Source organism: Oncorhynchus mykiss, chromosome 9 (genome assembly GCF_057628025.1).
Source record: "Oncorhynchus mykiss isolate SJ-2025 chromosome 9, ASM5762802v1, whole genome shotgun sequence".
Lineage (NCBI taxonomy): Eukaryota > Metazoa > Chordata > Actinopteri > Salmoniformes > Salmonidae > Oncorhynchus > Oncorhynchus mykiss.
The window spans coordinates 11422093-11429679 of record NC_143030.1 but is presented as its reverse complement, the minus strand read 5'-3'; the positions used below and the strand labels follow the sequence as shown (position 1 = coordinate 11429679).

The following is a 7587-nucleotide window of genomic DNA, read 5'->3' as shown; positions in this document are numbered from 1 at the left end:
GTATATATAGGAAAACAGTGTATATATAGTTTAGCATAATATACAGTGTGTATAGTTTAGTATAATATACAGTGTTTATAGTTTAGTATAGTATAACAGTGTATATATACCAAAACAGTGTATACAGTTGAAGTCGGAAGTTTACATACACTTTAGCCAAATACATTTAAACTCAGTTTTTCACAATTCCTGCCATTTAATCCGAGTAAAAATGCCCTGTCTCAGGTCAGTTAGGATCACCACTTTATTTTAAGAAGGTGAAATGTCAGAATAATAGTAGAGAGAATTTAAGAATAAGGCTGTAATGTAAATAAATCAAGGGGTCTGAATACTTTCCGAATGCACTGTATGAGCTATACCTCCTCCACACCAAACCAAGGAAAAATCAGATGTAATCAATAACAGCTTAGACTTCAAACTCTCTCACAAACTCTTCTCTATACAACTCCATATACAAGAAATGGAATATTTAAAATAAATGAAATACTAAGTTAGTCTCATATCATATCATATCTTCTCTCTCTCTCTCCATCTGCCTCTCTTTGGTGGTGGTGAACGACAACTCTCCCTCGTGTCCCTACAGAGAAGTAGATGAAGCGGGAACAGGTGTTATTTTATTGAATTGTGCCGTTTTTATGTACAATTCAGTGAATACGGGATTGAGCGATAGATGGGAATGTTTGAACTCATGACCTCCAGGGGTCAGGGGTCAGGGGGCGGTAGCACTACCAGTAGACCAGCCCCCGGACAGTTGAAGCACCATCATGAAATACACTCTCTACTAACTTGTTGGATGAATTTGCAGTTTGTTGTCCACTTGTACATTAAACAAGCATTTTTTAGTCACTAAGTCACTAAGAGGCTATCTCTAGGTCAGTGAGTCACTAGGAGGCTATCTCTAGGTCAGAGGTCATCTTCCTATTCTCATCTCATCTATCTTCTCTCACTCCCTCGCTTACACTGCTGGTGTGTGTGTGTGTGTGTGTGTGTGTGTGTGTGTGTGTGTGTGTGTGTGTGTGTGTGTGTGTGTGTGTGTGTGTGTGTCATTACAATGTTCATATTTCTCTTCATCCTTCTTCCTCTAGCTTCATTGACCCTGTCTCACTGCTGGTGAGTGTGTGTGTCAGTCTGATCATCATATCTCTCTCCCTCTAGTTCCTCTTTGTTCAACCTTCATCATCACTGCTTTCTAAGACTTCAAACTCAGTCTACTTTTTAATTCAATTCATCTTAAAGCGCTAATTTATCGTATCACTTGAAATTTGGCTGAAGTTGAAGTTTTTTACTGGGACTTTAATACTGGCTGAGCTGTTGTAAGGATTTATCTTAAAATGAGAGACGTTTAGGCTTTTAATCTTAATGGTATCGTACGTCGTCTCTGATTAAATTGCTAAATTATGGTTTTGTCGTGATGACTTTAAACTTTCTCAACCTAGGTTTTTTAAATTGAATTTCCTCAAAATATATTTTTTGAATGTTTAGTCAGTTGTGTGGAGAACATTCTGGCAGAATATTGCTGCAATGCCAGAAGCCTTAACCCCAAAACAGACACACACACACACACACACACGCCCTGGGCATTCTTTGTCTGTTCCATTTCCATCCCTCCTTCAGTTGCTCAATGACACTAGCCCTCCCACAGCACCTGCTGCCCTCCACCTGTATCGGTCTGTTCCTAATGCGGCCGGGCGCCATCTTGGATCCACAGTGAAGCCCTGGCTCAGAGCCAACATGGCAGATGGTCTGTCTGTTGCTGCCCTCAGGGTCCTAAAGCTCGGCATTAATGTCAACATGGAAACTCAAAAGGTTCTCTTTCCCATCCTGTTACATCATCTCTCTCTCTTTTATTCAAAGGGGATTTATTGGCATGGGAAATGTGTTTATATTGCCAAAGCAAGTGAAATAAACAATAAACAAAAGTGAGAAGACACAAAACAACATCTCTCTCTCTCTCATCTCTTTCTCCATCTCTCTCTCTCTCTCTCTCTCTCTCTCTCTCTCTCTCTCTCTCTCTCCCTCTCTCTCTCTCTCTCTCATCTCTTTCTCCATCTCTCTCTCTCTCTCTCTCATCTCTTTCTCCATCTCTCTCGCTCTCCCTCCATTTCTCCATCCATCTCTCTCTCCATCTCTCACCTCTCTCCATCTCTCTCTCTCTCTAGTACTTACTCTTTAATTCTTATCTTTCTCTTTCTCTTTCATCTCTGTCTCTATCTATCATCCATCCCCTCAGTCTACCTCCCCCTCCCCCCTCCCCCCTCCGGTCTCCCTCCCTGTGTGTGCATGTGGTTGCCATGGCAGCGATATGAGGCCACAGAGGACAAACAAAGCTTGGAGAGAGAAAGAGACAGGGCCCTCTCCTCTCAGTCAGAATGACATGGAGTGGGGGTAGGAGAGGAGTGGGGGTAGGAGAGGAGAGAGGAAAGAGGCTCCCACCTATCTGTTTTATGTCTCAGGTAGCACGCAAAAGCCAACATGAATAGAATGCAAGAATTGACTAATATTTGCCATATTCAAATAATTCTCATGTGCCAACGTATCGCCGCGGTCCGCGCTAACGTATCGCCGCGGTCCGTGCCAACGTATCACAACATATCGCCACGGTCCGCGCCAAAGTATCGCCATGGTCCGCGCCAACGTATCGCCACGGTCTGCGGCAACGTATCGCCACGGTCCGCGCCAACATATCGCCACGGTCCGCGCCAACGTATCGCCACGGTCCGCGCCAACGTATCGCCATGGTGAATATTGCACTCCTGTATATCTGAAATAATTGAAACTTGCCAGACATCCAGAAAATCAGGCATTCTTGAAAGTCAGGATTACCTTTGGATCTGGTTAATTTGATTAAATTCAATCTTTAAAGACTGCAACCATAGAAATACTTATTTATTAATGGCTATTAACAAGACATTGTCAACTTCCTGTCTGGTTATTCTGCTAACTGTTTACCCTGTTTACATATGGGGAAATGACATCACGTGCCCTGCGTATCTTCACAATTATTCAGCGATCATAATTTATTCAAAAAAAAACAGTTTCAATCATCATTGGTCACAATAAGGAAAGTTCGACAAAAGAAAAATCCACCTCTTGGCACGTTCGTTATATAGACCAAGGCGTAAGCGCACATACTTCTTTATTAAAGAAAGAAAGAAAACTATACAAAACAACAAAATGAACCGTGAAGCAAATTTGAGTAGTGCAGAACAGGCAACTAAACATAGAATAACAACCCACAAACTACCCAAGGAATATGGCTACCTAAATATGGTCCCCAATCAGAGACACCGATAAACAGCTGCCTCTGATTGAGAACCAATCTTGGCAACCAAAGACTTACAAAAACCCCTAGACATACAAAAACCCCTAGACATACAAAAACCCCTAGACATACAAAAACCCCTAGACATACAAAAACCCCTAGACATACAAAACCCCCTAGATATACAAAACCCCCTAGATATACAAAAACCCCTAGACATACAAAAACCCCTAGACTTACAAAAACCCCTAGACATACAAAAACCCCTAGACATACAAAAACCCCTAGATATACAAAACCCCCTAGACATACAAAAACCCCTAGACATACAAAAACCCCTAGACATACAAAAACCCCTAGACATACAAAAACCCCTAGACATACAAAAACCCCTAGATATACAAAACCCCCTAGACATACAAAAACCCCTAGACATACAAAAACCCCTAGACAATTCAAAAACTAAACAAACCACCCTCGTCACACCCTGACCTAACCAAGGTGACCATATCACCTCCATCCTACCTGACCATGACCATGGACCCACTACAATATGCTTACCGCCCCAATAGGTCCACAGACAACGCAATCGCAACCACACTACACACTACCCTAACCCATCTGGACAAGAGGAATGAATACCTATGTGAGAATGCTGTTCATCAACTACAGCTCAGCATTTAACACCATAGTACCCTCCAAACTTGTCATCAAGCTCGAGACCCTGCGTCTCGAACCCGCCCTGTGCAACTGGGTACTGGACTTCCTGACGGGCCGCCCCCAGGTGGTGAGGGTAGGTAACAACATCTCCACCCCGCTGATCCTCAACACTGGGGCCCCACAAGCGTGCGTTCTGAGCCCTCTCCTGTACTCCGTGTTCACCCATGACTGCGTGGCCATGCATGCCTCCAACTCAATCATCAAGTTTGCGGACGACACTACAGTGGTAGGCTTGATTACCAACAACGACGAGACAGCCTACAGGGAGGAGGTGAGAGCCCTCGGAGTGTGGTGTCAGGAAAATAACCTCACACTCAACGTCAACAAAACAAAGAAGATGATTGTGGACTTCAGGAAACAGCAGAGGGAGCACCCCCCTATCCACATCGACGGGACAGTAGTGGAGAGCGTAGTAAGTTTTAAGTTCCTCGGCGTACACATCACGGACAAACTGAATTGGTCCACCCACACAGACAGCTTTGTGAAGAAGGCGCAGCAGCACCTTTTCAACCTCAGGAGGCTGAAGAAATTCGGCTTGTCACCAAAAGCACTCACAAACTTCTACAGATTCACAATCGAGAGCATCCTGGCGGGCTGTATCACCGCCTGATACGGCAACTGCTCCGCCCACAACCGTAAGGCTCTCCAGAGGGTCGTGAGGTCTGCAAAACGCATCACTGGGGGCAAACTACCTGCCCTCCAGGACACCTACACCACCCGATGTCACAGGAAGGCCATAAAGATCATCAAGGACAACAACCACCTGAGCCACTGCCTATCATCCAGAAAGCGAGGTCAGTACAGATGCATCAAAGCAGGGACCGAGAGACTGAAAAACAGCTTCTATCTCAAGGCCATCAGACTGTTAAACAGCCACCACTAACATTGAGTGGCTGCTGCCAACATACTGACTCAACTCCAGCCACTTTAATAATGGAAATGGATGGAAATTGATGTAAAAAAATGTATCACTAGCCACTTTAAACAATGCCACTTAATATAATGTTTACATACCCTACATTACTCATCTCATATGTATATATTGTACTCGATACCATCTACTGTATCTTGCCTATGCCGCTCTGTACGATCACTCATTCATATATCTTTATGTACATATCCTTTATCCCTTTACACTTGTGTGTATGAGGTAGTAGTTGTGGAATTGTTAGGTTAGATTACTCGTTGGTTATTACCGCATTGTCGGAACTAGAAGCACAAGCATTTCGCTACACTCGCATTAACATCTACTAACTATGTGTATGTGACCAATAACATCTGCTAACCATGTGTATGTGACCAATAACATCTACTAACCATGTGTATGTGACCATTAACATCTACTAACCATGTGTATGTGACCAATAACATTTGATTTGATTTGAATAATAAAGAAAACAAAGATAACTAAGGACACCTCTGTCGAATGATAAAAATGTTGTAGATCTTTAGAAAATGTATCTGCTCTTTCCATTATACGCGTCTCTAATGACTGTCTCTGCAACACTGCTTTTGTCAAATTGACCAATGGAAACCTGCCTACTGTCTGTGCTCTTCATCAGACAATTAGTCCGTATTAATAACCACTAAACCGGCCTACTACTACTAATAATGTAGAAATATTAACAACATCATAAACAAAATAATTTATGTGTTAAGATACCAACATCATCCCACTGGGCAAAAACTGGTTCAATCAATGTTGTTTCCATGTAATTTCAACCCCCCAAAAATATATGTGATGATGTTGCATCAACGTTGTTTCCACGTCATTTCAACCCCTCAAAAAATATATGTGATGATGTTGCATCAACGTTGTTTCCACGTAATTTCAACCCCCAAAAACATATATGTGATGATGTTGCATCAATGTGTAAAACTGATTTAGAAAAGTGAACATTGTGTATTTTTTTACTTTTAACCTAAATCCAATGACATGGTGACATGTGTTGTTGATTTCACGTTGAATTCACGGTTCGATGACAACTCAACTATATGTAAATCAAAACTAGACGTTGAACTGACATCTGTGCCCAGTGGGATATAGCCACAGTGAAAATGAGGACAAATGTGCAAGTTGGACAAATGTGCTCAAATTCACATTAAATATTAAAAGAGATAAACATGATTACCATCAAAAGACTATCACCTGCACACACGCTATTCAACTGGTTGCAATGTGTTTTTCTATTTATCTAACTAAATGTAAACTCCTCCTTTTTAAGAAAGGGTGAAGCAATTTATCCACTTCCCTTCAGGGTACAATCTGATAGAGGAACACACAATTACAGTTTTTCTCAATTGCTAAAACACTAAAACCTATTGGCTGAACAATGTTCTCAGTTGCCTGGACTCATTTAGCTAATTATGCAGTCTGTTGTCAATACCTTAAACCATTTCACATGGTAAAACACAATTTGCAGATCTCACTTAGACTTTTCAGCAAAACTCTAAACACATTCTCATTCTCAAAACACATTCTGCACTCTAATGCACATGTCATCCATACTGGTAAACACAAGTGGCAACAATCAAATACAAATAGAGAATATATGTCATTGATTGAACACAACCACTCAAAATGGACTTAACCTGTTTCAAATGATGCGACACAACCAATATAAGTCAGTTCAGAGAGCAAACAGGTTGTTGAAGGTGGGAAGGAGAAAGTCTGAGAATGGATAGAAGAAACAATGTGAGAGGACGAGTGCGTATGCGAGGTGGGCGACGAAGAGGAAGAGGAGGAGGAGGTCAAGAAAGAGGAAGAGAAGGACGAAGAGGAAGAGGAAGACAAAGAGTGGAAATATCTGATGAAATTCGAGCGACAGTTATAGACCATGTTGTTGTCCATGAACTGACAATGAGGGAAGCAGGACTTAGAGTGCAACACAATTTGAGCCGATGTTCTGTGTCCACCATAGTAAGGACATTCAGAGAAGAGAACAGGTACAGGATACTACTGTATTTTTGTAATGGCAAATGTACTGTACTATATGCAGCTGTTTCAATAGACATTTGTAAAGTTAGTCACTGTATGTATGCTAATGCTACTACTACTGCATGAATATGTTTTGTAACTGCACAACTACGTTTTGTAGAATTGCAAGGCTGCCACATGCAGGTGGAAGGTCAGCTATATTCACTAGGGAGCAAGAGGCCGTTATAGTTGGCATGGTCCTTCAAGATAATGCAATACGACTCAGAGAAATCCAGGAACGAGTGATACAAGACAACACACACTTCCAGGGAATCGACAGTGTGAGCATTTCCACAATTGACCGTGTCCTCCATCGTAACAGGATGAGAATGAAACAAGTATACAGAGTACCTTTTGAGCGCAATTCACCAAGGGTGAAAGAACTGTGAGCCTAGTATGTGCAAGTAAGTGTACATTCAGAAACATTTATTGTAATCCAGATTGTCTACAGTACTAACACATACTATATGTGAATGATATTACTCTTCAGTAAATACAATGTATGTGAATCAGAAGCCTAATTGTACTCTACAGTATAGCACTGTCTCTGTACGACTTACAAAATCTGTACGACTTACAAAAAAATATTGTATTTCTACACAGACAATATTTGACTTGGAATCCTTGG

General features: G+C 41.7%; 1 pseudogene; it reads left to right on the top strand.

Moving 5' to 3' along the window:
- Nucleotides 1-2523: 2523 nt before the first annotated feature.
- The window catches only part of LOC118966157 (zinc-binding protein A33-like), a 40499-nt pseudogene continuing 35435 nt past the window's right edge, over nt 2524-7587 (top strand).